The sequence below is a fragment of the Ostrinia nubilalis genome, chromosome 6, assembly GCF_963855985.1.
Source record: "Ostrinia nubilalis chromosome 6, ilOstNubi1.1, whole genome shotgun sequence".
Classification (NCBI taxonomy): Eukaryota; Metazoa; Arthropoda; class Insecta; order Lepidoptera; family Crambidae; genus Ostrinia; species Ostrinia nubilalis.
The window spans coordinates 4,153,074-4,162,284 of NC_087093.1; positions in this window are offsets into that span (position 1 = coordinate 4,153,074).

Sequence of the window (9,211 nt, forward strand, 5' to 3'; positions counted from 1 at the left end):
AGCGTTTAAATCTTTTGCAGACGCATCGAACACAACGCGAAGACGTTGTGGAGTCAGGACGTAAGACACAGTGATGTGGGATGTAATATTTACCCCTGCCCATTTGATCGAGTGGCTCTAGTGACATGTGATTGGACTCGATATAGTCTGACATGAATTCGCGATATTGAGTGTATAATTCATTGTCACGAGATAGTCGTTTTTCAATCGCATGAAACCGTCAAACGCCGCCTCGCGAGAACCTTGAAACATAGGATCAGAATTTCAGAATCATCCTTGAACGGATATTTAACGATATATCTACCGGAAGTGTCACGCTCGTGCTCGGTGACAAACTTATTTTCGCATAACTGTTCTTCCGGTGTCAATGAAGTTGCTTTAGATACGTTATCTAGTTCCCAAAACCGTTTCACTAACGAGTTTAACTCGTGATCGATACTGAATGATAACGTATGTGTGAGTAATGCCGTGCTATGATTCAAATACGTTTTACCAAGGAGAAGCCAACCGAAAATCGAATTAAAAGCCGTAGGTTGATTTTGACTTCCCTTGATTTGCTGTCCTAACAGCGATTCGGCAAAAACATCAGCAGCAAACAATATATCAATCGGTCCGGGAATATCGAAACTAGGATCCGCTAAAGTAATCGATTTAATGTGCGACCATCGAGATGTATTTAATTGAGCTATAGGTTGATCGCTACATATTTTAGAAATTACATGCATTTTCAATGTGTAAACAATTTTATTGTTTGTGCCTACGCAACAAGTGACGTCACCGTTAATAGGTGCACAAGCATCTCCGAGTCCGCTAATATTAACTAAAGTTTGAGTAGGTACCAATTGTAAACGCTTAACAGCCGATTCCGTTATAAAGTTACTTTGGCTTCCCGTGTCAAAGAGTGCACGAAAAGATTGCAAGTCGCCGTGAGCGTCCTTCACCTGCACAATAGCGATGGCAAGTAAAACAGTAGGCTTCGACTGCGATCTTGTAAATAAAGATGATGACACACTGGGCGCATCGGACTTATCGCGGTGAAGCAAAGTACCTATGATGTTTACGTTTACAAAACCGGCAAGTAAAGAAAGAATTACAATTTTTGATTTGATGATTTGACTTTAAGCAATTATAGCACCATTTCTTTTCTTCAGCTATTTTCATACGTTCATCGATAGATTTTTTACGAAACTCACACGATGACATTGAATGTGTATCATTGCAATATGAACACTTCTGAATGCTACGTTCCCTACAATATGGTCGAGTGAAGCGATGGCTGGTTCACACGTCATGTCTGTGAACAGGCGCTGCCTTCGGGGACTGGTCAAGACAAGATATACCTACCTTAAATTTCTTAACATAACAATTAACAATCAACTTAGACAGTGGCACGGCACTAAATATAAGTATATACAATTTATTTAAAACTACCACACGGGTTTGTTATGGTGCCTTGCTTTTCTCTCTAGAGTTTTCTTGCCTTGTCTCCTAAATAGTTTTATATCTGGCACTTAGCCAGAAGGATATCTTAGACTTGTCATGCTCACTAAAATGTCTCTGGGGTAGTGGCGTGTGAGGCGGGTCGTTACATTCCCTATAATATGGTCGAGTGAAGCGATGGCTGGTTCACACGTCATGTCTGTGAACAGGCGCTGCCTTCGGGGACTGGTCAAGGAAATATATACCTGACATAAAATATATGTATCAAAACGCAACAATTAACCTAGAAATTAGCACGGCACTAAAGAAATATATTCAAAACTGCCACGCGGTCTCGTGCTAGATGGGCGTCTTAAAGGCCACCTTCTATCAACGGGAGCGCGTGGTAAGTAACTTGCTTCTGAATGTATGTAACTTCCTACTTTTTTATATTTTTTTATATTTTTAAACCGGCAGACAGTGGTGACTGAGTTTGTTGCGGCGCTTCTTCTCAGCACTTGCCAAATGTTTGTCTCGAAGCGCTGGTAGGGCAAAAAAAGAATGAGACATGTGTATAGGCTCCTTAAGAGCATTTGACGATTTGCAAGAACTAATTTAATTAGTCTAAACAAATAAAGATAATTTTGATTTTGATTTTGATTTTGAAAATGGGTTTTACGTTATCACTCGAAGTTGCAGGCCGGTTATCGTTCGCAGCCACTAAGGTGTGCGACACACTAGGGCGTTTTATTGAACTTTGAATAGGCTTCGATTTTGATGTATCTAAAAAATGTGTATCACGAATTAAAGCTTCACATTTAGATTGCAAGAATAGTTTCAATTGGTCATACGTTGGAAACTCGATATCACAATACTTTTCTTCAAAGCTACGACGCATGGTTGTATCTGAGGAGTGTCTATTCAAAAGGGGATATTTACATTTTTATTATTTATTAAACTGAGTATGCAGTCTTGTTCTTAGTGCTGAATACTCACTTTCGTCACTTGAATCTTAATCAAAACGGGATATTCTCCCAAGTAAAGCAGCTTCAAATATGAGTGTTCATTTCAGAACAGGATATTTACACTTACAAAATTAAAAAAATAATAGTTATTTTTCATTTCATAACAAGAGAGGATATTTACAATACAAATATTTACACTATACCAATTAGCCGTTTCAAAACGGGATATTTACTTTTACATAGTGTTTTATTTCCTTTAACTTTATGCTTTAGGATTTATTTTTAGACATTTTACTCTGTAGAACGGAACGCAAAATTAACGTAAAACGGAATCTATGTTGTGTGATTGTCTGACACCTGATATTAGACAAATCAGAGTCCCGATTACGGTAACTTTTAACGTCTACAATCCAGACACGCTTCTCGATTCTGCGATACGATTGGTCGTTCAACAGCGTACGTCAGCTGTTTTGACCAATCGTATCGCAGAATCAGAAACGCGTCTGTATTGTAGACGTTAAAAGTTACCGTAATCGGGGCTCAGAGCCCCGATTACGGTAATATTTAACGTCTACAATCCAGACACGCTTCTTCGATTCTGCGATGCGATTGGTCAAAACAGTCAGCTGTCAGTCAACGTCAGCTGTTTTGACCAATCGTATCGCAGAATCGAAGAAGCGTGTCTGGATTGTAGACGTTAAATATTACCGTAATCGGGGCTCAGGATTTGAATGTCTAATAATTAAAAAAATATAATTCTGTTTAGTAGCGTCTTTAATTTTGGTCATTATTATTATTTAAAAAAAAGAATAATCTGTGTTTTATTATCATTTAAAATTTTGAGATGTACAATACAAAAGAGGATATTTACAAAATAGTAGGCTCAACTAAAGGGGATATTTACAGTAAGTACAGAACAAAGGGGGATATTATAAAAGATCCGTGTCAAAAGAGGATATTATGATTTTTCTGAACTCTGTAACTTTAAATTAACAAGTCATATTTTTTGGCAAAAAGTGTAGTTAGAACACTGTAATGAAATAGTTTCATAACAGAAATAATGCTTTTCGGTAGGTCTGCAAATATTTCCCATATAAGTTTTTCCCATTTTGTGAAAAATAAGATAGAATGTAGGTATCCCCTTTTGAAAAGACACTCCTCATCTAATTTCGATAATAAATGATAGACCAAAAAATTTCACTCCGAGTTAAGGTACGATAAATAGATTCGATCCTGTAATAAGTGTCATCAAATTGCTCCTGTATAGAAGAATCCAGGTCGTCCGTATCATCTAAAAGTTCCAATATGTTGAAGTGTGCGTCTTCAAATGTTTCTGCTAATTTTGTTTAATGTCTTGATGATAAGAAAAGAACAAATCGCGCTGAGAAGGGTCACTTGTCGCTAATTGACCAATTTCCAAAGCTTTGTTCAATCGTTTAATAGAAATTGTTCGCTTTCGACGCAAAGACGGTAAATCTTGCATAGAATATTCATGTTCGATTGATTTAGATTTAGATTTTCTTAACGTTTTTCGCGTCGAACGTTTGCTTAAAAGTGACATTTTAGTTTATAATTGACTTACTTACTTATGGTCCTATGTCCCCTAGATGGGGCAGAGGGCGTCCACAACAGTCCTCCATCTCGTTCGGTCTTGAGCTTCTCGCTTGATCTCGCTCCAGGTCTTGCCGATCTTCTTCGCCTCGTCCGCTACAGTGCGCCGCCAAGTTTGCCTGGGTCGACCACGTTTGCGTTTTCCTTGGGGATTCCAATCCAGAGCCTGCTTAGGGATGTGATCGGGGTCCCTTCAGAGAGTGTGGCCAATCCAGTTCCACTTGCGGCGCTTGATCTGCTGGTCGATCGGAATTTCGTGGCAGCGTTCCAATAGCTCGACGTTGGAGATTTTCTCGGGCCAGTATATGCCGAGAATTCGGCGAAGGCAGCGGTTGATGAAGACCTGCAGCTGGTGCGAGATAGCCTTGGTGACCTTCCACGTTTCACACCCATAGAGCAGAACGGATTTAACGTTAGACCCGAATATTTTGATCTTGACCCTTCGGGTCAATTTCCGTGACTGCCATATGGGGCGAAGTTGTGCGAAGGTAGCTCTGGCCTTGGCAATGCGCGAAGTGATGTCCTCTTCGGTACCTCCAGTTTCTGACACGACGCTCCCGAGGTAGGTGAAATTGTGGACTCGTGCCACATCCTCTGCACTAATCCGTAATGGCGTGCAATTTCTCACACCAGATCGCATCTCTTGGGTCTTCCGGCAGTTAGTTCTCGGAGTTTATAAATACTAAATGTAAAAGTGTAAAACGAAATATGAAATTAACAAAAATATTAATTTTACTCTGTGTGTTACCACCCTAACGCTCGACTATACAAAAAACGTGCGGCGGCCGATGCGGAATGCAGCTGCGAATTGAATTGATTATGCACACACGCACACAGGTTACTCACAATAATGATAACAAGTGGCCGATATTTAAATGATACGTTACGCTAAATAGTCCAGTAGAATTAGCTTTTAAATCGGAAATAATTCCTACAAAAGATTTTATTGTTTTAATGGCTTCATTGGTTGCCCATTAAGACTCTCCTAAGTTTTCGACTTCGACGGAGTTGTGCTTAAGTGGTGGGGGCCCCCGAAAGGGGCATTTTTTCGGTTTTCCGGTTATACCGCGTAAAGGAATTACCCTATCAAAAAGTGGTCTTCATGACGGTTGGTTGAAGGGCACTTAATCCTGCATTGAATAAGACCAAATTCATATGTTTTGAACAAACCGTTCTCGTGCAAATGTTCGGCAAAGTAGAAAATATGTTTATAATTAATGACCCTCTCCACGTCCAATGGCTCGTTACCCGCAGGCTTCCAAGTCTTGAAAACGAGCGCCTTAACCAGTGTAACACTATCAAGGCTTACGAACTGGATGCGCCTACCCTTGTTCATCCCAGCCGTTCCTTAACTGCGGTTGCTGCACCTCTTCCTGGCACTCACCTGAACGACTCTGTGTTACCTTCTGTGGCTACCCCTCTTCCTTGTATCCTCCTGGACGACTACGTTGCCTAGCCGTATGCCTGGTCTAAGGTTCGACGCCAAAAATCAACAACAACAAGTTCATATTAAAACGCTGAAGAGTTTTTTGTTTGTTTGTTTGAACGCGCTAATCTCAAGAATTACTAGTTTGATTAAAATAATTATTTTTGTGTTGAATAGCTCATACATTGAGGAAGGCTATAGGATATATACAATCACTCTACGACTAATAGAGGCGAAGCAGTAAAGAAAAATGTTGCAAACACGGGAAATAGTATTTAAACTATTTTCACTCGTACGAAGTTGATTTTGTGGCGTCGAACCTTGGACCAGGTAGTGGGCGCCGCAACGAGCCAGGCTCCAAGCGGCAATCGGATTGGACATTACCTCAGATCATAGAAAGAGAATAGATATGAAGTCGCGCGTAACTACAACGAGAACCAGTGTCCCCACATTTCCCCCACCACAGCTCCCACACACACATTCAACTGTGTAAAAACAAAGCGACTGAGAGTCTACGACAACATGTGCAACCGGCTTAAAAGTGCTGTGATTGGCCAGAAGGCGTGCCTTATGGCCAATCAATCGCCGCGTGACGTGACGCACACTTTGAAAAAAGCAATTAGAGAGAAGAAAGATAAAATGGAGTCGATAAGATATCGATACTTTAAATCCTGGGGGCAAGGCTCGAAATTAGTTTAAAAAATGCTTGTATGAAAACCTTTTTATAAAGGAGTCAGTTCCATTTGTATGGACGAAAAACTCAGAATCAATTATTGGGACTAAATGAAGTTACCTTATATTAATTTACCCCAACCAAAGCTCAATGTCGTTATCGATGGAGTATAGAAGTTATAGACTGACAAAGTTTGTATGAAAAGTCATGGGCTTAACCCATGACTTTTAGGTACTTGCGATTTTTACCAGTATTTACAATATTGGTAATATAATTATTATTTACTTTAATAATAATAACAGGATCACTGTAATTATTATTAACTACTATCGCGCATTAACTTTTTAATTATGGCGAAATTCGTACCGCCTATGTTTATCAAAAATAATGCCTATATTAGGCTTTCAACTAGCTCTTATAGTAATTACATAGTTGACAGTTACTAATCCCTTCTACTATTGTTATTGTTTTTGTAAAAACTTAAAAATCGCAAGCAACTCATGATTTTTTCATTTATTTATTTATTTATTTTTGGGAAACATACAGTTACAATATAATTTAACTTAGGTGCAGTAAGAAAACACATAAACCAATTAAGTTTCCACAGTTAAATATACACATAAAGTTGGGCAAACCATTATGAATGAAATTTTGTTGTGATAAATATAAACTTATATAAAAAAAAGTAAAGAAAGTGACAAAAGAAAAATTATCAACTACCTAATTAATAAAGGAGCGAACTGCAAACATCACCCGACGCTCGCAATTTAGTTGCCACAAGACAAATCCCGGATTTGTTTTTTAAACTTACTTAAATTAGAAAATAAATTCATTTTCATTCAAAATTAGAAAATAGAAAATAATAATTTACTTCTATTTATCGATAATAGGAAACCGTATTAAAACACGAGCCCTGCACTATGTTACGACCGGCACATGCGGCCGGACTGTGTATTTTCACGCGTCAGTGGATATCGGAAGAAATAAAATACATTGCGCAGTAGTTACGCATGACATAAAGTGGTTGCTAACTAAATCGTCAATGTACAACGTGTTTGAATTTTTATCACCACTAATTTCGATATCGCAGTAAATGTCACGGCACTGAATTCGTTCGTAAAAATGTTTAGTTTTTTTTATTTATAAGCAAAATACCAATGGATTTGCAATACTTACATGTGGTAAATGACTTCATTGTTCCTGTAGTTCTTCGTTTCACTTATGTTATTGCACGTTACGACGCATTATCCAAGAATATCGGAGAACATTTCCTCAGTACGACTGAATCGCGACTAACCTGGCGTCGCGGGCGATGTTCGTTTCTGGGCATATCGCACAGACATGCGCCACGCCCCCGTTTCACATCTATTCCCTTCTATGATCTGAGGACATTACACTGCCGGCAATGATCAAGGCCATGGTTGGCAGCAAACCAGGATGGGACGCGGTCAAGGCTTTCTGCGAAGCTGTGATTGCCACAAAGGAGGCGGCGGAACGGGAAAGGGAGGAGGATCCCTCTGCCGATCCCATACGCCGCAAGAGGGTGGGCCAGAGGCGGCGGGCTTTTGCGCGCCGTCTCTGATAGTTAAATAGGAGAGGACTGATGAGCGCCAGTCGACAGGCTCTTTACACCTGTTGACTGGATCTTATTGTAAATAATTGTTATTGTAAATAATATCTTATTGTAAATATATTCTGTATGTTTGTATAGTTCTGTACATAGTATGCGCGAAAGCGCACTTGATGTCCGTGGCACAAAAGGTGGGTCCGCACTGCTGGACAAACTGGGCATAGGCGGAAATCGGGACAAGGTTCGCTATACCGGCATTTCCCCTATGCCCAGAAAGAAGGACATTCGTGGTTGTTTTAGTGGGTAGGCCTTGCCCTTCTGGCATGGAGAGCCCCACATAACCCGTCGCCTGGCCACAGCGGCGGGTATGCAGTTTTATGCATTTTTTCCACGTACAAAAAAAAAAAAAAAAAAAGGTATATGGCTAAGCAATGAAATCGTACAGGAGGGTACAAGGAAGAGGGGCAGCCACATTAGGTAACACAGAGTCATTCAGGAGAGTGCCAGGAAGAGGTGCAGCAACCGCAGTTAAGGAACGGCTGGGACGAACAAGGATAAGCGAATCAAACTCGTGAGCCTTGTTAGGGTTACACTGGTTAAGGCGACCCTTTACAAGGCTTGGAAGCATGTGGGTAACAAGCCATTGGACGTGGAGAGGGTCATTAATTATACGTATATTTTCTACTTTGCCGAACTTTAGCGAGAGAACGGTTTGTCCAAAACATATGAATTTGGTCTTATTCAATGCAGGATTAAGTGCCCTTTAACCGTCATGAAGACCACTTTTCGATAGGGTAAGTCCTTTACGCGGTATAACCGGAAAACCGAAAAAACGCCCCTTTCGGGGGCCCCCACCACTTAAGCACAACTCCGTCGAAGTCGAAAACTTAGGAGAGTCTTAATGGGCAACCAATGAAGCCATTAAAGCAAAAAAATCTTTTGTAGGAATTATTTCCGATTTAATCAATTTTTGTGTTTAATTCTACTGGCCTAAAACGTTATAAGTAGGTACGATTACAAAATACAAAATGACGACTGTAATTATTACAAGTTAGCGTATTCAAAATACAAAATATAAAAATTGTTTACGTTAATTTGAACTGAACTACGATAAAATATTTGATGAATTTAAATAAAAATAGTTTAAATTTAGCAGACGCAGTTTTATTGCAGAGAGATTACCACAGACAACAAGATGGCGACATAGAGCGATTTGTCTATTAACTAGAGACGTAACTACATACTCGTGTAGATCTGCTGAATACAACACTCTCACCTAATTTGAACCCTTGTTCTTAAAACATAACTACTTTAAAATCAATACAAATAACATTTTGCATCTAAAGTAAACTTAAAGACATATTAATAACTCTCACCAAAAATTAACAGTTTTAGTAATTTGCAAGTTTCATAATACCAATTTTACTTCTAAGATACTGAAACTTGTCTCGAGGTAAAGCTTTAGTGAAAACATCAGCAAATTGCTCCTTAGTACAAACATAATTGAGATCAATTTGTTTCTCTACATATTTCTCCTTTATAAAATT